Source organism: Oryctolagus cuniculus, chromosome 12, assembly GCF_964237555.1.
Source record: "Oryctolagus cuniculus chromosome 12, mOryCun1.1, whole genome shotgun sequence".
NCBI lineage: Eukaryota > Metazoa > Chordata > Mammalia > Lagomorpha > Leporidae > Oryctolagus > Oryctolagus cuniculus.
In genome coordinates, this window is record NC_091443.1 from 4,879,916 (window position 1) to 4,906,525 (window position 26,610).

Consider the following 26,610-nt stretch of genomic DNA (forward strand, 5'->3'; position numbering starts at 1 on the left):
CAACTTCCAACCACCATCCCCGGGCATCAGTTCGGTGATTATCTTGTGAACAGCCACACTGCACACTGCACGGTGCCCCCGGCGCGTGTCAACATTACATGCACCGGTATGGAGAACACAGCTCATCTAATTCCGGGCGGCGCCCTTGAACGCCCCTTGGCCTCGAATATCCAGGGGCCAGAGTTTCTCCCGGGCTCAGCGACGCGATCCATCTAACCCGGTCCCCGCCAACCCCTCTCCAAGCCCGGCCCGCGGCGCCGCGGAGCTGCCTCCGCACGGTGCCGCGGCGCTGGAGCGCACGGCGCGCGCCCCGCCGGGCCGGGCACTTTCACTGGGCGGCCGCAGCGCGCACACAATGGGCCAGGAAGCGCTTATCACGGCGCGCAGCCTTCCCCGAGCGCGGCGGGCGGCGGCCCGCGCTTCCTGCTCGACACCCCCCCGGCCCCCGGCGCGGCGCAGCGGCGGAAGAGCGCGGTGGGGGAGCCACGGCGGCGACACGCGCGGCCGGCGGCGGGGAAACAAAGGCGGGATGTGTGCGCCGGCAGCCCGGATGCGGGGCGCCGGCGGGGCCGGGCGGCGCGGTTCCGCCGCTGCGCCCATTGTCTCCGGGCGCAGCGGCGCGGCTGGCGCGCACCGAGGGGCTGCGCGATCGCCTCTCCCGCAGGGCCGCCTCCTGGCGCGACGCCGGCCTGGGGGTTCAGCGCGGAGCGAGGGTCTTTGAGGGGCACGAGTGTTTTGTTGCAGTGCCGCTGGCGAGCAGGGCGCGTCCCCCAGGCCTGGCCGGGCGCGGCACGTGTCTTTCGCTTCCCTTAATAACCCTGCGAGGCCGCACCTAGTTTTATCTGCGTTTTCCAGGTGAGGAAAGGGAGACGCACAGGAAGCGCGCGCGGCCGCGCCCCTCGGAGGTGCGGCCCGCGAGGGGCGTGGGCCTGCGAGTCTTGAGGCCCGCTGGACTTTGGAGTTGCGGTGGCTTTGAGTTTCATTCCCGTTAGTCATGGGTGTCTCCAGCCTGAGCTCGCCCTGAGTCCGTGGTGCAGTAAACATGGTGGGGTCCGCACAGCTTCATTCAGCGGGCAGAGCGGGGGACTGCGTTAAGCAGACGGTTTTGTACTTTTTAGGGCCGGGGGTCTCTCTGGGTTTTTGATGAAACGTTCTGGAATGGTCCTGTTTGTGGAAAGCACATGTCATGTCTGCAGCACGTGTCCAGGTGAGAAACAAAACCAACTAAAACCGGTTAATTTGAAACCTTTTGATTAACCACTTGGGATAATTCAGCTAGAGTTTCAGATTTCGGATTTTAAAAATTATATATATATTTGAAAACCCGAGCTACAGAGATGGAGAGACAGAGCTTCCATCACTTGTTCACTCCCCATGTGGCCTCAGCAGAGCCAGATGCATCTTCAGGGTCTCCCACGTGGGTGAGGAGCTGAAGTATTTGGGCCATCCTCTGCTTTCCCAGGCACATTAGCAGGAAGCTGGATGTGAAGTGCAGCAGCTGGGACTTGAACAGGTGTGCATATGGGCTGTGATGTGTGTCTCTGAGCTGGTGACTCACGCAGGTCCCAGTTTTCTGATTTGACCAAACTGGGTACTTGTGGCTGAACCTCAGCTTTAATGGGCCTTACGGGCCATTCTCAGACAATGTCCACCCAGGGTCCTGCAGTGTTCACCCCAGCCTGTACTCACAGATCAAGTTGCCACAGTTAACTTGTTTTGAGGTCTCACTAGGGTACAAGTCCTTTTTGGGGACTTACGATACCCTAGTGAGTAAGTGACTCTCCCTAACATACCTGCTGACCAGAAGTGTGCTATCATTAACAAACTTAAGGTGGTGAGTACTAGATGACAAGACTACACAAAAGCTCATGGGAAATGGAAAGATAAAGGCATAAACTTCATCTCTCAATGCAAGCTCCCTTTATTTAAAAAAAAAAAATTATTTGAAAGAGTTAGAGAGAGAGGTAGAGACAGAGAAAGAGGTCTTCCACCTGCTCGTTCACTCCCCAGATGGCTGCAACTGCTGGAGCTGTTCGGATCTGAGACCAGGAGTTTCTTCCAGGTCTCCCAAGCGGGTGCAGGGGCCCAAGCTCTTGGGCCATCTTCTACTGCTTTCCCAGGCCACAGCAGAGAGCTGGATTGGAAGAGGAGCAGCTCGGACTAGAACTGGCGCCCATGCAAGCTGCCTTAAGTTAAAGACATTTCTGTAAACAACTATACCAGCTATTAAATCTATCCCTAAATAATCAAGGCAGTCATTTTAAAATTATTAGCTGAAGGAAACATGAATTCTTTTAAGATTTCTTTAAAATTAGGAAACAAAGATAAAATGCATCAAATCAGACTGTCAGGTGGGTGCCTAATTTCCCACCAAAATTCCTTTCTTTAGATTTATTTAATTGAAGAGTGATGGTGAGTTACTTCCACGTGTAGATTCACTCCCCAAGTGACCACAATGTTCAGACTTGGGCCAGGCTGAAGCCAGGAGTCAGGAATTCCATCCTGGTCTTCCACAGGGGTAGACTTGGGCCATGGCTGCCTTCCCAGTCACCTTAGCAGGAAGCCGGAGCTGAAATAGAGCAGCTGAGACTGGCATCCACACTCTAATATGAGATACTGGCATCGCAAATGTGGCTTCACCCACTGTACCACAGCGCTGGGCCCTCCCATCAAAACCCGGGTTCTAGTCCCAATCGGGGCACCGGATTCTGTCCCGGTTGCCCCTCTTCCAGGCCAGCTCTCTGCTGTGGCCAGGGAGTGCAGTGGAGGATGGCCCAAGTGCTTGGGCCCTGCACCCCATGGGAGACCAGGATAAGTACCTGGCTCCTGCCATCGGATCAGCGCGGTGCGCCGGCTGCAGCGCGCCGGCCGCGGCGGCCATTGGAGGGTGAACCAACGGCAAAAAGGAAGACCTTTCTCTCTGTCTCTCTTTCTCACTGTCCACTCTGCCTGTCAAAAAAAAAAAAAAAAAAAAAAAAAAAAACCAAAAAACAAAAAACAAAAACAAGCCCTTATTCAGTGAGAGGAATGGACAGGAGCTTTGGCATGATGCAAGGGGACACTGCGGAAGCTCTCCCAGGCATTTTTCTACTAAATCTTTGGCTAATGTTCTCAGAAACTGCTAATTGCAGATTCTAGAGAGGCCACAAACACAATGCCGTTAGCACTGCACAAAACCACTGCTGTGACCCTTGCTCTTACTGGTCTGATTTTGCTTTGACTGAATCATTTCTTTCTCTTGGTAGCCATTGCTTTGATTGTGCTTGGTCTTCAGGATCAAGTGCACTGGTAAATCCATGTTTCATCTCAGGTCACCGTTCTTCAGTGAAATGGTTCTGCATCTTGCTCCCACTTCTTTAAAATTACCATTGAAGGGTTTGCTCTTTTATGTAGCTGACCTAGGCACCCTCTGAGCAGAAAGTTTGTTCCACTTTAACTCTTCTGTCAGAATTGGGTCAGCTGGACCCACCAAGCTAGCTATGGTTTGGGCTGTTGTTTCTGCTTTTAGTCATTATTCCTCTTTTTCCTCTCCGTTTGGTGCGAACAGTGTGCTGCTGCCCGCTTCATCTCCAACATTGTCATGTCCTTTCTTAAAACACGTTATCCGCTTGTAAACTGCCTTTTGCTTTGAGGCATTGTCTCCCAAAATTTTTCATGAAGCATCAGTGATTTCACCAGTTCTCTTTAAGTTCTGCCATCAATTAGATATTTATCCTTCAATCTTGGCAGAATTCCTGCTGCTATGGGCTCTTTTCACACTTGTGTCTTGTCTTTCTTAATGTCTCAACTGGATCCCATTCAGACATATTGTAATGAGCTAGTGTGGGTGTATTTTGGTGCTTCAAAAATGAAGTCCATGCAATTTTTTCATAATAGGCATTTTCCATTTACTGGAATGATACCCATCACACTTCTTTGCCCCGAACACTTTCAATCGTCCTACCTCCTATTGTAAGCCACATAATTCCTATCATACAGACTAATCATTGTACTATTTATGTGTTCTGCCATTAAACCATATCTACCTTGATGCATGGACTCACAAACTTCATAGAAATTAGGGTTTGTTGTTTTTGTTATTGTTTAATAAAAGAGTATCTGCCACAATATTAGAATTTAATAAATATGTGCTGAAGAAATGATTTTTACTACTTTACAAGAGATAAATGTCTTGAGGCATTTGAATGTCTCCAGGATTCTGACCCCAGGATGAAAGTATTGAGCTCCCATCTGTGTTCTTTCTCCACATTATACAAATATATTAATATATTCATTCCCTATAAGGTGTCTTTGATGCTCTATAGCGAACAGATTGCTGACTGGTTAGCTCTTCTATCAGTTCAGGTAAGAGGTGGTGGCTGATTAAACGATGGTGGCAGTGGTGGAAAGGGGGCAGATTGAAGGGATAGGAGTTCAGGAGGCAAAGTAGACAGAACCTGAGGAGCGCAGGTGCCAAGGATGGTCCTTAAATTCTTATCTTATGTAGTTGAATGGAATTCGGAGTAATTCCTGAGAGATGGACGATGGAAAGAAGTTAGGCTTAGAGGAGATGGCTATCATGTTGAGTTTGAGATGCCTTTGAGTCACCAAGATATAATCAAACACAGCATAGGGGTGGGTGATGGAAGGAGTCTTTTCATCCCAAATCCTGCAATCATCTTCTGAGAGTAGAAGACTATCCAGCTGCCCTGCCCTCAATGCCTGACCTCTTCATCCCCTGGGGCATTCTTTTCTACTTTACACCTCTTCCACCTTCTGCCATATCTTAGACTGATCCATCTTCAGTCTTATGGTTTACACGTAACCAAAACCCTCTCTATGTTTGTCGGGAGTGCCACTTGTCACGGAACTCAACAAGCCTAAGGCGACATGTGATATGTTGGAGCACAGGGAAGAATTGTGATCATCTTTTCAATGTGATTTACTGTTCAACATCACTCAATACATATTCAGTGCACACATCTAAAGGTCAATACCTTAATACATCATTAGTCCACAGGTCATAACACACATCTAGGAGTAAGACAATCGAAAAAACATCCTGTAATAGTAATAAGTATAAAGTATAAAAAGCATAATCATCTAAACACTCATGGCTAAAAGCATAATATGAATGCTGTGTTCTCAAGGTTCGTATCATGGTCACGAAAGTTGAAGTCCAAAGTCCAGAGTACAAAGTCTCCGTTACCACTCAGAGAGATGGATCTCAGAACAGTAACTCATGCACAGTAGTCATGAATGACTGGCACTCTGGGCAGTAGGCTCACAGTTCTAAGACAGATGGTGACAGTAAAGCATTGGAGAAGTCACCAATGCTGTCCACCGGAGGTCCTTTGTCAAATGCTGAGACATAGAAGTTTGGTCCAGCTTCAATGTCAGCTCTGGCTACAGCTAAGGTGCCCAGGAGAGGTCGGGTCTAGTACAGTAGTGAGCAGAGTTTCAGTGAGGTGGGGCAGATCCACTGGGTCATCACTTGCAGTGAGCCATGGTTCCCTAAGAGGATGGAGAGCAGTTGTGAGGCTGGCTTTTTATCCCCTCTCTGGGGTAGGTGGGTGGTGAATGTGCTGTAGGGTGTCACTAATCACTAATCACAGGCCAATCCTTTTTGGGTGTCACCAAGTAAATGTTAGTTTTTAGGTGTGGCCAGTGGTGGATTAGAAGTCTTCTAAGTGTGACCAATCGTGATGCAGTACTGTGGGTGAAGTAATGTAGTGACCAACTGGTTGGCTGTGGTCTATCCTAGAGAAAGTTCCATGCACTGGCACACTGGTGTATTCTGCAACTAAGATGAAAAGCTCTGTTAGGTTCGGTTGGTCCGTAGTGCTGAATAAGTCTATCATTTCCTTATTTCCTTGTTTTTTTTTTTTTTTTTTTTTCTGTCTGATTGATCTGGGCATTGCTGAAAGTGGGGTATTGAAGTCCCCCATTATTATTGTATTGGAGTCTCTGTCTCCCTTCAGGTCCATTAACATTTCTTTCTATATAGCCAGGTGCCCTGTAATTAAGTGCATATATGTTTATTATAGTCACATCTTCCTGTTGAATTGATCCCTTAAACATTGCATAGTGCCCTTGTTTGTCTCTCTTAAGTTTTTGTATCAAAGTCTATTTCATCTGATATTAGGATGGCTGTACCAGCTCTTTTTGGGTTTCTGTTAGCATGGGATTTTTTCCATACTTTCATTTTCAGTCTGCTGTTATCTTTGTTGGTGAGATGTGTTTATTGTAGGCAGAAAATAGGTGGGTTTCATTTTTTAGTACACTCCACCTGTCTGTATCTTTTAACTGGAGAGCTGAGGTCACTTACATTCAAGGTGACTGTTGATAAGTAATGACTTGGCACAGCAAAAAAAAAAAATGATTAACAAAGTAAAGAGACAACTGACAGAATGGTAAAAATAATTGCAAACTGAAAAGTAATAATCACAGCACATAAGGAGCTCAAGAAATCCAATAACAATAGGGTCAATCTAGTTAAGTAACTAACAAAGGATGTGTAGAGTTATTCTTCAAAAGAAGAAATGTAAATATAAATGGCCAACAGCTACACAAAAAATGCTCAGGCATACAGGTCATCCAAGAAATACAAATGAAAACTGCAGTGAGGCATCATGTCACTCCAGTTAGAATGGCTATTGTCCAAATGTTAAACTATAAGAGCTGGCAAGCATGTGGAGAAAAGGGAAACACCATACAGGATTGGTTGGAGTGTAGATTAGTACAACCATTATGGGAAACCTTATTTAACTTTTTTCTCAAAAAAATAAAAAAATTAACCTTCCATATGGCCCAGTTATGCCACTTCCAGAATATGCATGAAGAAAATGAAGTCAGTATACAAAGATATCTGCACTCCCATGTTAATGGTAGCTGGAGTTACAATAGCAAAGACATGGAATTAAGCTAGGTATTCACCAGCTGATGACTGAATAAAAAATGTGGAATATGTACACTATAGAATATTATTCAGCCCTAAAAATATTGAAATCCTGACATTTGAACCAAAATAGATGGAAGTGAATATCACTGTGTGCAATGACATAAGCCAGACCAAGTAAGACATTCCATGTCCTTTTTCTCACCTTTGGAAGTTAATAAATAAAGCATCAAAATGTGTGATGCCAAATTGTTTCCTAAATAGATAATTATAAATGTTATCTTCACTGAATTACAGCCTCTATATAATGATACCCTCTTCTGCTCACTTTATGATCCTTAATATGAATCCCCTGTTGTATTACATCAATATCCACTCTTTCAAGAAACATGGTATGTGTGTGTATGGATATAATGTTTAAAAATTAATATAACAAAATATTAAAAAATGTATAACTGAAATAAATAATGAAACATGAAAACAAGCAATACTAACTACTAAAACTAATTGAAATACACTATCAGTAATCACTAAGACTAATTAATCTATCAAATTTAAAAATTAAAAATGAGACAACAAAAAATGAAAACTGTAAAGAAAATCAATTCTATTAACTATAACAATAATATAATCAGTAAACCTAACATTCTATCTAAATAAAAGGGAAAAAGTAAGAAAAAGCAAAAAAAAAAAAAAAGAAAAATAAATGAAAACAAAATAGGAATTGGAGAACAAGAAAATGAAAAAGAAAACAGAGGAAAATAAATAAAAGTGAAAAAGAGAAAAAAGTAAATGAAATTTATAAGGAAAATAAAATACAAAAGGGAAAAAGGAAATAGAGGGATTAAAAAAGAAAAATAAATAAAATAGAAAAAAAACCCAAAATAACCATATTAGAAAAAAAGCAAAAATAAAAACGGACTCCTGCCCCACTCAACAACAACAGCAACAAAACAAAGAGAAAACAGGTAGCTTGATGGAAATCTTACAGGTCACCACAAAGACCTTCCTGGGCAGGGCAGACAGAAACCGAGGCCCAGCAGGGACTTACACCGACAGTGGGAATGACTTAACAATGGCTCCTTACGATGTCAGAGCCTGAGATAGTCCCCAGTTGTTTTCTCAAGAACTTTCCACTTGACTTAGCCATAAGGGCCCCAAAAGCTTTTTGCTTAGGTTTGCAACAGACTGATATTCATTTTCTGAGAAATTAAAACCTGTAGGATGTTTCAATGGACTTTGCGTTTCTACTTTAAAGATCCACAAATATTTTAGATTTTGAAAACATCCTAATGTTTACACTCAAAATACTTATTCTTTTTCTTTAATCTCTAAATGTTTAATTTCAAAAATGATATTGCAACTTCACTGATATCATGACACTACAACAAAATCTTCTGCTGCCCAAAACATCATCAAGTGCCTTATCTGTGGAGTTGAGAGAGAGATTTCTTTAATTGTCACTTCCCAGTTTCCTTCTTTCTTAAGTCAAATAATATTCCAGTGTATGCATAACCTGTATGTTTTTTATCTGTTTGTCTATGGACATTTAGGTTGTTTATGTATTTCTGGCTATTGTGAGTAATGCTGCAATATGAGTGTCTTTTCGTCCATGTGTGCACATCACTTTTCAAGCTTTGTTATTCTATTGGTTTTTCTCTGAAATGGACTCAGTTTCCATGTTGGGGAAGAGTAACCAAGGGTCCAGAAGACTAATTTGTACAAGCCAATTATATTTCAATGCTGAACTTTCTGATATGCTTGTTTTACTATGTCAGACTTATGACAGCAAGAGTATTTCTAGTTCATCTGCAAAGCATCCTATCAAAAACACTATGAGAGCCCCACTGACTTGTTATATGACATAAAATACATGAAGATTCTACATTGCATGCATTATGTGAGTGAGAACAAAAATTCATTTTCTTGGAATTCTTCAGAAACAAGAGAGGCCACAAACTTCTTTTCACAACTTGCAGTGCATTGAGAACAACCAGAAAGTTGATGTGAATGTTGAACTAAGTGTTCAGCAGAGCCAAGTGTACAGTTTACAATGACAAAATATTTCAGGAATTTGTGTCCTTTGCCAATGAGATAAAAATATGTCTCAATAACTTTATACCTGAGTGCAAAGAAGTGTCTCCATATGACTCTCTTACCTGTGTTATCATAACTTCAACTGTACATCTCATAGGTGGAGATTGTGCAAATCATTGTTGGAAAAATATTATAGATCAAATCTATGCTAGAAATCAATAAACCCATAATTAAATGGCAGCAAGATTATTAATTGTGTTGTGCCACCACAGCTCATTATAATGATATAGAATAACAATGATCATTTTCAGTGTGTACTGTGTTATTTGTGTCATATGTGACATATACCAAAGTCTTATCTTTGTGTGCCTTAAACTGGACAACTAAAAGAGCTCATTTAGCAAAAAATTACTATTCAACTTAATAGCTTATAAACTCTTCAAGGTAGCACTAAATTTAGTACATAATTGTTCATTTCTATTTACTCCTGTATGCCTTTCTTGGTTTTGACTGATAGTAAAATAATAGGGATATTTTATCTGACTTCATGACAGCTCACTTGACTTTCTTCTTGGTAAGAAACCTTTCTACCTTTAAGATGATCAAAACCAGTGACTGTTCAGAGGATAAGCTTTTTTTTTGTGAAACAGCACATCAAAAATAGCCATAGATAAGGCAACGATGTATTGGAAGTTCAAGTATTTCCTGACGAGGTGAAGCAAGGTTTATTTGCAAGCTCTTTGGGCTCATTTACTTTCATTGCTGTTCCATCTGCTTCGCTTGGTTTGCCATCTTTAGTGCAGTGGAATGAATGGCAGTCCATCTAATTCAACCTCCAGTGAGCAGTTCGTTTAACCAGGTCAATGGCTGGTTATGTCAGAAGATTTTTGGGTGTATGTGTGTGTTTTGTTTTATTTTGTGTGTGTTCCCCTGCTCTGAAGGAGAACTAGGCAACTAATAATAAGAAAAATTTTAGAGAAAATATGTTTGTTGTAAATCCCTAGTCAAACCCCGTTGGCTCAGTAAGCATTTTTCGGATTTGTGCATCTCAAACTATGACAATGTTATCCTAAAACCTCAGCATCTAGGTAATCACCTGTCATTAAATGACAAAAAATCATGATTAATTAGCAATGGCAGTTAATACTGAGAAATGAAATTGGGGAGGACATCCTTTAATGAGCTTGTGAACTACCATATTGTTTTAATTTTTAACTAACTACACTGATTACATTTGAGTTATAAAATAGAAACATTGTAAAACCATAAAGTTTTATAATGTTTCTGGGTAATTATACACTGAGCCAATGAAGGAGATGATAGAATTGAGTGGAATGACGTAAATACAGCTTTAGTTGTTCTCCATCATTTTGAACCACTGTGAGCAACCCTGAACTATTCATTTCCTTTCTTTTATGTATTTGCCTTTTTTGTTTTTTTACTCCTTTTTTAAACTGAGATGAAATTTATCTCACATAAAATTAATAGCAGAGTACATTCACAAGGTTGAACCACTACTATATATCCCAAGTTCCCAAACATTTCCACCATCTCAACAGGAAATTTTGTTACCAACACACAATTTTTTGCCATGTCCCATCCTCCCCAACCTTTAGAAACTACCAGTATTTTTCCTGTATCTGTAGATTTACCTACTACAGATATTTCTTACAAACAGAGTCTATGTGTCTGGCTTCTTTCACTTAGAACAATGTTAATGAGCTTCATGCATATTGTGATATGTATGGATATTTCATTCAATTTAATGATTGAATGATATTCCATGTATGAATATGCTGCATTTATTTATAATTCATTGTGTTGATGGATATTTGTATTGTTAGGAACAGGACTTCTATTATTATTTAGGGGTAAGTGTTTGTATGTCTGCTTTTAATTCTTTTTTAAACATATATCTGATAATAGAGTTGCTGGGTAGGAACCATCAGCTATTTTTCATACCATGGTAGTCTTTCTTGAGACCTCATTTTCTCCCTCATTTTTCATTTTCTCTTGATTATTCTGCTCTGCTAAGAGGAGGAAGCAGTGATGTCATAGAACACTTGCCTTTGGGTTAGGCTTGGCTTTTTTATGAACTTGGGAAAATCATTTAGTTCTCTGAGTCACAGCTTCCTTAACCTACTCTATAGGGCACAGATAATGTGTATTTCACACAGTATTAGAAATATTAAATGCAATAAAGTATATCGAAGTGCTTGAGAGTTGCAGGCATTTGATACATATCCAGGTATGAACTGAACGATTCATAAGAGCATTTTCCCGTTCTCAAATACCCTCTCTTTACCCCAGTCAGCATTACAAGTTCACATCCATTAAAACACAATCGTGCAATTACAGCCATAGTCAGATTCAGAGAAGAAAGGAAGAAGAAAAATCAACTTGGTAGCTATGCTTCACTCAACTTCCGCTTCCAAAGAACTACACGTCGGTCTCTTACAGGAGAATGCTCACTTTGAAATTCTACACATTCTGAACAATAAATATTTGTTACCCAGTAATTCTGTTCTAGAAACTCTGCTTATCCAACATCATCGTCATTCTGCTCAGAATTCTCAAAGTGCTCCTTCTCCCTTGGAAGGCAATCCAGACTCATGGCCTGGGAAGACCTCCACGCCTTAGATTGGACATCCTTCCCAGACCTCATCCTTTGCCTCTCACCTCCCCCGACTCTCCGCTGGTTACAATGGTCTCTCTGTTCTCCTTTGTTCCACACCATATGCTTTCCTATGCAATATTGGCATTTCTTCTTTTTGTAATTCTTTATCTTCAGACATCAATATAATTCCTTTGTTGTCAATAGCCAATGTGTACCTTAACAGAGAAATTTTCTCTGAGCACTTTACGTAAGAAAATTGCCCTGCATATTGCTAGTTTCTAGTTCTTTTTTTATCAACTTTATTTTTGTCTTTGTCATCTTTTGTAGTATCATATGTCCATTTATTTATTTTCTTATTGTGGGAGAGTACTTCAGGAAATTCTTGAAAAATGTAATTAAAATGTAAGTTGATTTTGGTGCAAATAAAAAAAAAAACTCCATGGTTAGTTTTCTCATAATATGTACTTTCCATGAACTTTCTGAAGAATGTTCAAATGTCTTTCCCTACTAGAATACAAGTCACTTAGGGGGAGATTTCTGTTTTCCTCTTAACTTTCTTTGTTCAGCACATAAAATAGTGGCTCGTGCATAGGTAGGTGTCAAATAAATATTTGTACAAAGTAACCATTAGTATAACTAATAACACTGCAGAGCAGTAAATTACTCTCAGAAATTTTACACTCACTATGCAAAATAAATTGCTTATTGGAGCAAAATTAAAACTTTTGTCAAATGCCCCCCTTATCTCCTGATGAAATATGAAAGATTTAAATGTAGAATATGTGTTTATGTAGGTTATAAACTCCCACAAGGCTGAGAGTCTGTCCTTTTACATTTGTTATAGGAAATAGCCCATTATGAGTGCTGAATTAATATGGATCATGATTGATTTAAAATGCATGGTGTTTTGCGCTGGTATTCAGCCAACATCTATATTCAATTAAATAATCATTACAGTTGCCTGCATTTGTGCGTTACACTAATGGCAAGAGCTATACTTGCAAGGACTTGGTTTTACTCTGAGATGATATAGGTGTCATTCCCAGTCTGGGTGAGAGGCAGAGATTTGAAATTCTGTCCTCATAAATTAGTATGTGCACAGAGAAGAATCAACTCCTGTGAGTGCCTAATTTTAAAACCTCCTCATTCATGTAAAAAGAAAACAAAGGAATCCCTCGCTTCCACTGAGTCTGGGGGAGTAGCTGGAGAACAGGTTTGCATTGCGTTTCACTGTAAAATGTGTCATTTTTTCCTTGTAGTTGGATCTGCAGGCAACATCTCGTTGTGTAGCGAATTCACCTGCTCTGCCAGGTGTCTTCACCCACCATATGTATAAATATTTGCCTAAATTCTTCCTTTTTTATCAGTCTGTTTTTGTGTATGTTAGAAGAATCAGAGCCAGTCTGCTGGAGAAGAACAGATTTTCCAGCTTTCGTTTGGCGGTTGGTGGCTCTGGTCTCTGAATAGTCCCTCTCCTACTTGTGGGTATGAGGCAGATTTTTCCGTGCTAAAAGTAGCCTTGGCACACTAAAACGTAAAAGGAAAAGGTAACCTGCTATCTTTCCAAGAGTCTCGAGTTGCATGTACGTGTGAACATCTTTCCACGTGCCTGCTTCTCTGGGAATCGTTTCACACTCACATTTTTTATGTCATGACAAGGTTATTGGTTTGAAGTCAGACAGAGTTGGGTTTGAATTTCACTGGTCTGACTCCATAGTTTTGTGATCTCGAGCAAATTGCTTGATCTCTCCAGACCTCAGCTTGTTCATCCGTGAAATGCGTGAAGCCGGAGTGCAGAGGTGCTGCGCACGTCTTCCAGCAGATCCCTGCTCACGGGTCCCGTTCTCCAAGAGACCTTCCCTGACCACCGTGCCCTGTGTGTGTGCCCAGCTCACAATGGAAGGATCAGTTTATAACTACTCCCCCTTTTTAGGGCGAAGCCCACCAAGGGGGTGCTGGGATTTTAGAGCCTGCTTAGTCATGGGCTTTGCTGAATGAAAGTAAATTTCTCCATTGTAAAAAACAGTAGTGCGACAAGCAATAAAAAGAAGCACTGAGGGGCTGGTGCCGTGGCTCACTTGGTTAATTCTCCGCCTGCGGCATCGGCATCCCATATGGGCGCCTTTTCTAGTCCCGGTTGCTCCTCTTCCAGTCCAGCTGTCTGCTGTGGCTCGGGAGTGCAGTGGAGGATGGCCCAAGTCCTTGGGCCCTGCACCCGCACGGGAGACCAGGAGAAGCACCTGGCTCCTGGCTTCGGATCAACGCGGTGTGCTTGCCGCAGCAGCCATTGGAGGGTGAACCAACGGCAAAAGGAAGACCTTTCTCTCTGTCTGTCTCTCTCACTGTCTATAACTCTACCTGTCAAATAAATATAAAAAATTAAAAAAAAAGCACTGATAGTAGGCTTAACATAAGCCAGAAAATTGACTTTCTTCGACCAGTATTCAAATCTAACCATGCAATAATCCCTTATTCTGTATCTATTATTTGTGAGGAGGGAACAAATCTTACCTACTAGGTTAGTAATTATGTTTTGTCATTTCATATAGTTTTTATGTGTTTTGTCTAGAAGCAGTTTAGTATAGTAAAAAACTTAGGAATTTAATTTTTTCTTCTGCTAATTAGCTGAATGAAATTAGGAACTTTTGTGAGTCATGTCCCTAGAAAGCAATCTTGTCTTGTTTCATTTTTAATCATTATTATTATCTGAGAAAGAGGCAGAGTTGTTTTGCTTATCTTTTTGTTTCCCACAATTCTTGACTTCCGTGCTGATTTGGGCCTAAGAATTTGGAAAAAAAAAATACAAGGAGGGTGTGCTTAGTCCTCAGTCTCTTGATCTACTCAGTCGAAACATGATAGATCATAATTTTTGGACATATTTGCTGTCAAATACTATTTATGAAGTCATTATTTCAGTTCTATTAAACTATAACTTACTAGCAGTGAATTACGTCTAAGTGGAATGAAAATTCCTGTAGAGATAGATACGATGGTTTTTAAAACAGCATATTACGTGTTTTCATATAGACTTTATTTTTATTTTTTTTATTTATTTATTTATTTATTTATTTATTTTTTGATAGGCAGAGTGGACAGTGAGAGAGAGAGACAGAGAGAGAAAGGTCTTCCCTTGCCGTTGGTTCACCCTCCAATGGCCGCCGCTGCAGCCGGCGCACCGCGCTGATCCGATGGCAGGAGCCAGGAGCCAGGTGCTTTTTCCTGGTCTCCCATGGGGTGCAGGGCCCAAGCACCTGGGCCATCCTCCACTGCACTCCCTGGCCATAGCAGAGAGCTGGCCTGGAAGAGGGGCAACCGGGACAGAATCCGGCGCCCCGACCGGGACTAGAACCCGGTGTGCCGGCGCCGCAAGGTGGAGGATTAGCCTTTCATATAGACTTTAAAGTCAGTTAACATTTCTGAGTTACACTGTTCTCATCTGTGGAACGGAAAATTATGTCTAACTTTCAGGCTTATAGGTGGGATTATATTAACTAGTACATCTCATACTTGTAGCCCAAAGTGCCCGATCATTTTCCACCTTATCGTTTATTAAAGGAACGGAGGAAGCTAATAGAAGTTATTTTATATTGGAATTATAGCTTAATACTTGGGTTTCCTATAGACCTTAGGCTATTGATTCCTTATAAAATTAAACATCATTTTGCGTATTTAACTCTGGAAACAGAATACAACTTTACTTAGGGCATGCTTAAGTCATAGAAGCTTAATAGAGAATGTGAATAACCACCTGGTAGGCAGAACAGATAACGCGTTAGAACTCGTTTTGCACTGCCTGATAGATAGCCGGGAGAGATTTTCTTTTAAAGCAACTGACTTGAACATCCGATCTGTATGTAGGCTTCCTTTTTCTTCCCTTTTATAGTGTAAGTCAGCTTGATGTGTAGAATTACTGGGTAGATGTATATGGGAGATTGGAAGAACTCAAGTGTGTGTGTGTGTGTGTGTGTGTTTATTTATTTGAAAAAGTTACAGAGAGGGAGAGGCAGGACAAGGAGATGTCCCATCCTCTGGTTCACTCCTCAGATAGCCACAATGGCCAGGATGGGTGCAGGGGCCCAAACACTTGGCCATCATCTGCTGCTTTCCCAGACGCATTAGCCTGGAGCGGGAACGGAAGTGGAACAGGTGCCGGTGTTGCCAATGGTGGCTTAGCTCACTGTGCCACAGTGCCAGCTCCTCAAATGTGGTTTTTACTGTAGATGGTTTTCACCCTAGGTACACATTTCAGAGTTTAATGCTTTTGTAAGGTTTCACATAATATCCATATACTTATGGCAAATATTTCCAACTAGAATAGCACATGAATAGGTGTTCAGCACTTTTTAAAGCCTTGTACAGTCTTCCATTTGCATCAGTCTTCTGTGAAGTGATGCTCTTTTGACTTTCCATTTGCCCAACTTTGCCATTTCATTTTCTGTTTTTTAAACTGATGCACTATAATTGTACATATTTATCCCAAACTTTTCAATCTGTCTTTTCAGTTCCTGCAAAAGCTTTCCTTTCCCTTCTCCTTGTGTCTAATTCCCTACATCTTATTAATATTCACAATTTCTCAGACTTGCAGAATCTTGTCTTGTTTTTGTAGCTACCCACACATTCAAGGGCTCATCCCATGGTGTCTGTCATAAGCTGCAGCCCTCTCCTGCTCAGCTGGATAGAACTCCACAAACTGTCAGCCTTTCTAGAACTCTGCGTATCCCCGTCTCTGGGTTCCCTGCTGACCCCATTAATTCTACTGGAATATCTTGGAGGCATGGCAGCCCACTATGTGGCTACACCCGCACTCACCCCCACCCTTGACAAGTAAGTGAAAGGGACACATCCTGGAGAATGTGAGTCTCTCAGTGCGCTCCTCTTTTTAGGAGGTCTACTTCTAGGAGATGTAAGGGGAATGGACTGCAGATTTTGCAAAAGAGTAAGCATCAGATAGCTTCAGTAGTTCAGCTTGCTCTGTAACAGTAACATGAGTGACTTAGGCAGCCAAATTCTGAGGAGAAACACACTCAATTCCGATTCTTCCCCATCCATCTGTTCAAGCTGGCTGCAACACAGCTAACCACATGCAGTTTTAAATTTGTGTGCATTAGGACATACAGCTTTATGGCTAGGAGTAGGGAAGCCACTAATGAAAAAAAAAAATGATTCAACCTCTCCGACAGCCTCTTTGATATAGTCACCTGAGCCCCTGGGGTGAGACAGTCAATTCCTGAGGGATCCGTGGGAGATCAAGCTACAGGTTAGAAACCAAACAATACCCACCCACTTGTATTTTCCAAAAGTCTCAAGCAGGGAATGTACAGGCTGTTACCTTTATGATGACTTGCTAGGATCCAGCAGGGACAGTCCTTTAGTTTCTGTCTATTTTCAAATCTAGATGTCTTCCTCTGCCAGGTTTAAAAAGGAGAAAAAATAAATTAATCCTCTGGAGCTGAAACAGAAACATTTGGTCTTCTGTAATCCTCAGTTCTTAACCTAATGTGGCAGCTCATAGGGAAGCTGTCAGAGCTGCAATCCTAATTGCTCCACGTTGCCTCCCATGTGTGCTCACGTAACGGTCAGGAGTGAATGTGCCTTGACAACTCATCTTCTCGTTCCATGGTACTAAGCATCCTCACTGTGCGTGGGGTTTTATCTCTATGACTCCGGGGAAAGCTGCATGTGGGTGCCTTAGTAGCTGTTTCCAGCGTGGAAACTGGTGTATCCTCAGGATATCCCTAATGGGGATAGAGGCAAACATGAAACTATGGCATTAAAGTGTCATATAAAACACGTGGTGTCGGGTTGATGCTGTGGTGTAGGGCTGCTGCCTGTAGTGCCAACTTCCCATATGGGCACTAGTTCAAGTCCTGGCTGCTCCATTTCCAATATAGCTCTTTACTTTTGGCCTGGGAGGGCAGTGGAGGATGGTCCAAGTCCTTGGGCCCCTACACATGCATCAGGGTCCTGGAGGAGGCTCCTGGCTCCTGGATTCAGATTGGCGCAGCTCCAGCCATTGTGGACATCTGGGGTGTGAACCAGCAGTTGGAGGGCCTCTCTCTCTCTCTCTCTCTCTCTCTCTCTCTGCCTCTGCCTCACTTTAGTGCTGCCTTTCAAATAAATAAGAAAATCTTTAAAAAAAAATGTGGTTGCATATTGGCATCTGAATATTGCTTCTTCACGGCCACATTCACTGTGAAGAACAAACAAAAAATGAAAGGGCTGCACCATGTACCTGTGTCAAAAAATTAGTAATCTGAGGGTGAAGTGTTTAGCCTAGTAGTGAAGATGTTTCTGCCCCACACTGAAGTACCAGGATTTGAAATCCAGTTCCAGCTCCTCACACCAGCTTCCTGCTAGTGGACACCTAAGAAGGCAGTGGTGATGCCTCAAATAATTAGATCCCTGCCACCCACGTGGGAGACCTGGTCCTGGACAGTGTTCTTAGCTCCCCAGCTTGCAGCTATGGCCATTTGGGCAGGGAATTACAGATAGGGCTGCTTTCTCTCTCAAGTAATTTAAATAAGTAATAATTGTATAAAAAAGAGAAAAACAAGCAAGGAATGTTCTAATTAACAATTACTCAAGTGCTTATCAAGCATAAGTTTTTATTCTCATCTTGAAAAATTCCTGTGGTATTTGTGTGCATGTTTAGTTATATGTATGCACATACATACTTGTGCACATTCATCCACACACTATAGGGAAATGTTATTAAATCAAATAGGCAGATGAAAATTTGTTGATAAATGCATGTGGAACTGGAAACAGTACCACATGTAACTGATCTGTAATAAAAACTCGAGCCAGTTGTAACTGGTGGAGGGATTTTACTAAATTGACATGGTCAATTGCATTATAGGAGAACATGTTCCTGATCACTGCAAATTGGTGAAGAATTTGAAATTTGTTACAAAAGCATTGAGACTTTGTGATCATTAAAACATGGAAATATTGTGATCTTTTGAGGTCAAGGATCTTTCCTTTTCTATTTAATTATATCTTATTGACAATAATGAAGTTAGTATGCCTTCTGTATAACTCTAGTGTTTAGAATCTGATATATAGAGCTAGCTTCCCCCATCATTATTGTTGCACTTTTTTCCCCCCTACCGTTGTTTCTCAACTCCATTCTAACCTTAGGCAAATATTCACTTTCAGACTTTGCCAATCTTTTTTTCTATAACTGTTCCAATAACAGAGGTGACCACATTTGTTCCTCAGAGATTAGAAGAGTGGGAAGGCCGGCGCTGCGGCTCACTAGGCTAATCCTCCGCCTTGAGGCGCCAGCACACCGGGTTCTAGTCCCAGTCGGGGCACCAGATTCTGTCCCGGTTGCCCCTCTTCCAGGCCAGCTCTCTGCTGTGCCCAGGGAGTGCAGTGGAGGATGGCCCGAGTACTTGGGCCCTGCACCCCATGAGACACCAGGATAAGTACCTGGCTCCTGCCATCGGATCAGCGCAGTACGCTGGCCGCAGCACGCCGGCCGCGGTGGCCATTGGAGGGTGAACCAACGGCAAAGGAAGACCTTTCTCCCTGTCTCTCTCTCTCACTGTCCACTCTGCCTGTCAAAAAATAAAAAAAAAAAAAGAAAGTGGGAAAGGAGGTGTGGGCAGATACTGCACCTTACCAAAGAACCATAAAGTTCCATGAAAGTATTATGCATCATTTTAATACATTCTTGTGATTTTTAAAAAGATTTTTTTTGATTTATTTATTTGAAAGAGTGACAGAGAGAGAAAGGGAGAGATCTTTCATCCTCTGATTCACTCCTCAAATGGCCACAATGGCTAGAGCTGGGCCAGGAGCTTCTTCTAGGTCTCCCACGTGAGTGCAGGGGTCCTGGCACTTGGATCATCTTCTGTTGCTTTCTCAGGCACATTAGCAGAGATGGATCAGAAGTGTAGCAGCTGGGACTTGAACAGGTGCCAGTATGGGATGCCAGATCACATGTGGAGGCTTAACCTACTATGCCACAACACTGGCCCCTACTCTTGTGATTTTAACATTCACTTTACTACATATGTGTAGACTTTTCATCAATCAATATTCCTCATTCCAATGAAGGAAAGTTGAGAATTGCTCATTTTTTGTGACTTTTAAAGTTTTTATGTGAATAATTTCCATTTATCAATTTTAAGATATTGAACAGCTTATTCTTGTGGGAATGACTCATTGTAAAACAACATGGTGATAACCGCTGATCTGCTTTGCTCATCAACCCAACAAGGGACTCAGTTTCCATTTTGCCATATACCTGGTTTCTGTGTTATTATTAGGAAAGAGTAGTCTCCCTCTATTTCTGGTTCAGATTCAATGGAACCTAGACCTAGGGGGTACGCATTGTTTTTGCACCAGTCCCTAAACGTCCAATACCCTATGCCAGGCAAGGAACTGCCCTTGTAGTTTTGTTTCCATTTAATGAAAAGCCTCTTGATGAATCACCATGAGATTTAGTGTAGCTGGAATCCTTCCTGATCCCATCAGAGGTAGTACAGTTGCTTCCTGCATCCTTGGGAGACTGTTTCCAGGAAATCCCATGGATACCAAAATCTACAGATGCTCAAATGCTTATAAAAATATCCTGGCATAGGCTTACACGTAACCTACAACAGCCTCCTGTATACTATAAATAACTATCTACTTGAAAGACACAGTGACAGAGAGACAAAAAGAGAGATCTTCCATCTGTTGGTGCACTCCCCAAATGGCCACAGCCACCAGACCAAAGCCAAGAGCCAGGAAATCACTCTAGTTTTCCTCTGTTGGTTGCACGTACCTAAGCACTTGGACCATCTTCTGCTGCCTTTTCATGTGCATTAGCTGGAAGCTGGATTGTAAGTGGGGCACCTGGGACTCAAACAGGAGCTCCATTATGGGACGCCAAGTGATGCAAGTGACACCTTAACTCCTTGTGCCGCAATGCTGGCCACATCTCTTGTATACTTTAAATAATCTCTGGATGGCTTACAATGTCCAATACAGTGTAAGTCATATGTAAATAGTTATTGTACTGTATTACTTTGGGAATAATGATAAGAAGAAAAAGTGCACATGCTCAGTAGAGACTGCTTTTTTTTTTTTTCTTTCTGAGTAGTGTTGATCTTCCTGAATCCACATATGCAGAATCTGCAGAGATGGAGGTTGACTGCAGATGTAGCCCAAGTGCTGTAGCAGTGGGGCTGGTCCACACTGTGCGCATCATGGGGCCATTCAACTAAAATGCATTCATTGGTAAATTCTCCTTTAATACAAATATAGTTGCTTCACAGTTGGCTTCTATGGGATGTTCAGTTCACTCAAAATTCTGGAGTAAACATGATATACCTTCTTGTGAACACTGTCTATTTATCCTGGGGTTAATTGTGTTTATTTTATTTTTTAAGATTTATTTGTTTATTTGAAAGATCTACACAGAGAGAGAAGGAGAGGCAGAGAGAGGTCTTCCATTCGCTGGTTAACTCCCTAGATGGCCGCAAAGAGCCAGGAGCTTCCTCTGGGTCTTCCACATGGGTGCAAGGGCCCAAGAACTTGGGCCATCTTCCACTGCTTTCCCAGGCCATAGCAGAGAGCTGGATTGGAAGTGGGGCAGATGGGACTTGAACCGGTGCCCATATGGGATGCCAGCACTGCAGGTAGTGGCTTTTTCTGATAAGCCACAGCGCTAGCCCCAGTCATCATTTTTATTCTGTATCCGAGATGGAGGTTAACTTGCCTTCCTCATTCAGGGTAAGCACTGATTTCAGCATTTTCCACATCACCAGGCTTTCCGGGGAGTGTGGTTTGAGGGGTCTTGCAGGGGTCTGTCCTGCACTCCTGGGGCAGTAGAGTGGCCAGACTTGGGAACTGGGTTATTGCACTGCTGTTATCTACCTCATGACTTGGGACAAATTATTTAACCTCTTTTAGCCTCAGGTTCCCTGTCCTTAAAGTGCAAGTATAGTTGCAGTCTCATGGGTGTTGTGATGAACAATAAATGAAGTATCACATATGAAATCATGTTTGTTTGGAACACTCCTGGGTGTAGGTAAATGCTGCAGGCAAGCAACTGCCATTATCACATGGGTCTCCCTTTCTCTTCCCCTCTCTCTTCTGCTGTCTTGCTTCAGAATCACAGGAATTTTCCTCTGTGCTTTCTGGTATCAGAGTTTTTTTTTTTTGTTTGTTTGTTTGTTTGTTTGTTTTTTCTTTTTTTCCAACCGTGTGTATCTTAGCATCTCACCAGACACTCAGGGATTCAGAGACACTTATTAAATAACTCAATAACTACACTGGAAAATAAAGTGGATTTTTCTAACTTGCTCTTCCAGAATTTTCATATGAGCATGGGCATATTGCTTCTCCATCCTGTCTAAGCTCATTTCTCTCTTCTTCCTCCTTTGCTCACTGTTTTTTTTTTCTTTTTGCTCCATCTCCTGTTTCTGGTAGTTTTTCCTCCTATTCCCATGCACTTGCTTTTTCTTCTTCCCCGGTGAAGATGCCTGTGCTGTCTGCCCTTCTTTTCACACTGTTCTGTTCCCAGTCTCCTCTCTGAATACATCGTGCACATCCAAGCCCCTTCACACCACACAGCATCATTCCTACCCGAAATTTCATTTCCCACCTGTCCTAGTGACTATGACTGAATCCTTTAAAATCTAAGTTCAATAACGCATACTTAGTCATAAGTAATCATTTTCAGTTCTGCCACTCGGTGTCATTCATATATACCAAGCAGCATTTATTATTTGAATTTGAATTTATAATTAGCACTTAATGGCAAACACTAGGTTTCTGTCTAGCTCCACAATACCAACTGCAGTGAACACAGAGAAACATGTTTATTGAATGAATGAATATGAGGCTAAGAACGGGAGACTTTTAGTCGATTTCTCATAGTAGGACCTAGGAAGAGGTAGATACAAAACAATTAGAAATAGAGGCGTAGGTTCAATCTGAATGCTGCCTAATTCTGCTGATTGCCTGGTGCCTGGACAAAGCAACTCTGTAAGCTACACCGATGTTTGTCATCTCTCCCATAGCTTCCAGCAAACCCACACTTCAACCAAAGCAAACTATTCTCATGTCCTGAAGGTATCAGAGAATTTTTATGATGCTGAGGAGTTATAATCTGGCACTCTGGAACCCAGTGGATGTCAAGGAGTTTGTCTTTTAGCTCTGTATTCCTACAGTCTACCACTATGTACATTCTTGCTGGGTTCGAAGAAGCCCTTTTGGTTGGGGAGATGAATAGGTCCACACTCCTAGCTGCTCAACAATTACTCATTCGGCAACAATCAGGCCTAAAAGCAAGAGCAAGAGGGTTTGGGTGTGCACGCTGAAGGGTTTTGCAGTTTAAACTGACTGCTAGCATCTTCCTAGTGGGAGGAGACACTAAGGAGTAGTTTGGTGTTACTAATAGGTATGTGACATAAGAGTAGTTATATGGGTAGCCTAGCATCCTTCATTTTCCTTTCAGGGAGGAAATAAAGCTAAAAAAACTTAGTATTCATACCAATTTTATCTTTTTATATTCTAGGTTGCTTTGACATTACTAACATTATTGTCTATCAGTACTATTATTATTCTGTGTAAAATTATAGCTAAGTTAACTAGACCTTATACATACCAAAAAATATAGGCAACTTGGGATAAGACTAAGGTTGATTTCCAAAAGACTTCATGAATTTGCTGTTATATATAGACATTACGTTTGTCTAAGATGTGCACTGAGTGTGGGACATCATATATCTCCTCTGAAAAAGATCTTAAATGCTATGACATTAGCCACTTGCTTATAATTAAAGTATGTTGCCATTTCACCAAGCTTTCATTTACAGGAGAAAGTGCAAATTCCATTCCCCTTGAACTTTAGCTACTTCCAACTTTTTTCTTTGTTCTTTTCTTTAAAGCTTTGCAACAAATGCATCCCCATATGCTTATATTAGTTAATCTAGTATTAAACATATTGGCTGTGCAAAATGTTGGCACCCATTAATAAATGTTTTCATTTTTTCATTCTCTCTCTTTTTTTAACTTTAGATTCTTCCTTTGACTACACAAGCAACAGCTGTCTAGCTGCCTGCACAGGACTGGATCTAATGCCTCTACAGAAATCTAGGTCAAAACACTTGGAATGCATGAATATCAAACAGAGTTTTCAAAACAGCAAATGAATACATCTTTAACTGGTGACATTTTCCTGGAACATATGGCTGCAAGCTCAGGGGACTGGATGCTTTTTTGATGAATACGTTCCGTCAAAAACTAAGGAATGGCAGGAGGCTTTTGCCACCTTCTGTTTTGCTTTATGAAATGATAATGCAAACTCGTAGATAGATCCAATGATCACAAGGCTTTTACCTTCAGACCTATTCTAAAGACATTTCCCTTTTGGACGATTCACTTTGTCTTTAGTTGGGTTTGAGTTCATACATAGCCGTCAAAGGTGATAGCCAGTCGGAGGAGTTTCCTTTTCTTGGGCACAATTTGATTGGGAGAAGTGTTCAAAAACTTGAACTGCAAAGCAAATCTCACCAAAGAGTCAGTATTAAGGGGCAAGATAATCATTTCCCAATGAGCAACACAGGGAAAAACCTTGGGAAATTGGAGACTGGCTCCTTAAGCTTCAATCTGCCAACAGTAAACCAAGTGGGACCTTGGACTTGGTCTGTCAACTCTGTGACTTCACCATTATTCTCTCATGTCAAATTAAGGTAGAAGACTATTGCTTTTATGTTCTCTCTATTTCTAAACTTCCAGGTATGAGTAAGTGTGTAGCTGTTTACTTGTTAATCACTCAGTGTGTTTGTAATGATGCTGCAAAGATGTCTTTGAACTCTTTCTTGGTTGACTGAGTGTTTGTTTCTTAAAAAGAAACTAGATTCTGGGCCAGCACTGCAGCCTAGTGAGTAAAGCTGCCTCCTGCAGTGCCGGCATCCCATATGGGTACTTGTTTGAATTCTGGCTGCTCCGCTTCGATCCAGCTCTCTGCTGTGGCCTGGGAAAGCAGTAGAAGATGGCCCAAATCTTTGGGCCCCTGCACCCTGCGTGAGAGACCTGGAAGAAGCTCCTGGCTCCTGGCTTCTGGCTTCGGGTCGACACAACTCTGGATGTTATGACCATTTGGGGAGTGAACCTGCATATCGAAGACTTCTCTCTGCCTCTGCCTCTCTGTTACTCTGCCTTTCAAATAAATCAATAAATCTTTAAAAAAGAGAGAAAGAGAGAGAGAGAGAGAGAGAGACAAGAGGGGCCGGCGCCATGGTGCAGTGGGTTGATCCTCCATCTGTGGCGCTAGCATCCTATATGGGTGCTGGTTCTAGTCCCAGCTGCCCCTCTTCTGATCCAGCTCTCTGCTATGGCCTGGGAAAGCAGTGGAAGATGGCCCAAGTTCTTGGGCCCCTGCACTTGCATGGGAGACCAGGAAGAAGCACCTGGCTCCTGGCTCTGGATCAGCGCAGCTCCAGCCATTGCAGCAATTAGGGAGTGAACCAGCGAATGGAAGATATCTCTCTCTCTCTCTCTCTCTCTCTCTCTGCCTCTCCTTCTCTCTCTGTGTAACTCTTGACTTTCATGTAAAAATAAATAAATCTTTAAAAAAACAAGATTTATTCTTTCTTTAACACCATGGGGCTGGTCTGGTTATGCTGGGCGAGGAAGGAATGATGATCCATTGATCTCTCTCTTCTCTCCCCTCCTAGGAAAGCATCTGAAACCCAATTGGAAAGTCTGGGTCACCACCAAGCCCAGTGTGAAATTCATTGGCTTAGTAACAGTGGTGATGACAAAGGAAATGTCAGGGACTGTGTTTCTTTCCTTTTGCATTTAGCTAGAGTATGTGAAAGAAACTTAGTGCATTTCAGCTGCAGGTTAAACTTTAAGCCTCATGTTAGCTTCTAGTTTGGCTTTTGTTTAAAAAAAAAAAAAACAGTTGAATTCACAATCATTATCAGAATCTATAACTGGGTCATTTTATTCAGAAAATGAACTTGCTCTCCCTCACATTGAGTCGGTTATACCCAACCAGATTCTCAAAATCACATTAAGAAAATACTGAGGCTAAAGGGGCGTTCTCATCACAGATACCTTGTGGCCCGGTTTCCAGAAAGAAGGAGTTAGTGCCACAACATGGTGTGTGACGTAGTTCACAGCAACACTGTCTATGTTTTATAAAGAATTAGAAGACAGGATCCGAGAACTCCAACCACAATGAAGTTACAGGAAGATGGAAATGCTAGTCATGCTGATTTAACCAGCACACTGTATGTCCATATAATGAGATATCACACCACGCCCCATGAATATGTATAATTATTTCATGTTAAAAAATAGAAAGAAAAAAACTACCACTGTTACCAGGTTCTTGAGTAGCTTGTCAATGTGATTTATGCATAAACAGTTGTATATACACATATGTTTGTATGTGTGTGTGTGTGTTTGCCTTTTTAGTGAAATGAAAGGACATGGAACACAGATAAAAGCACTTAGCTTTTTAACTTAGTAGCATTCCTAGATATTATATCTTAACAAGTGTATATAATAAGTATGTTTCTTTTTTTAAAGACTTCATAGATCTTACTGCGGATTCTTAAAACTTTTTTTAAGAATTATTTTATTTATTTGAAAGACATAATTACAGAAAGAGGTAGAGCCAGAGAGAGAGAGGTCTTCCATATTCCTGGTTCATTCCCCAAATGAGTGCAACAGCCAGAGCTGAGCTGATCTGAAGCCAAGAGCCAGGAGGTTCTTCCAGTTCTCCCATGAAGGTGCAGGGTCCCAAGGGCTTGGGCCATCTTCTACTGCTTTTCCAGGCAATAGCAGAGAGCTGGATCAGAAGTGGTGCAGCTGGGACTAGAACTGGCACTCACAAGGGATGCCGGCATTGCAGGCTGGGGTTTTAACCCACTGCACCACAGCACTGGCCCCTGCATAGAACTTTTAAAATCAATCCATTTTAAAAATCATTGACTTGAATTTTTGTGCTTTTTTCTGTTTACTAATGAAGTATCAATGAATGCCCATGTATGTATGTATGTGTTTATGAATACATGTGAAAACATCTAAAGGAAAGTCTTATAAAAATAAAATTGCTGGGTTAAAA

At 41.8% G+C, this 26,610-nt stretch overlaps 1 long non-coding RNA gene across 1 annotated transcript; it reads left to right on the forward strand.

Annotated features, from left to right (window-relative positions):
- Positions 1-399: 399 nt before the first annotated feature.
- LOC103352195 (uncharacterized) lies at positions 400-26,610 on the forward strand. The gene is made up of 3 exons (XR_519703.4): positions 400-855; positions 1,119-1,207; positions 23,550-26,610. It is a non-coding gene; the product is annotated as an uncharacterized lncRNA (long non-coding RNA).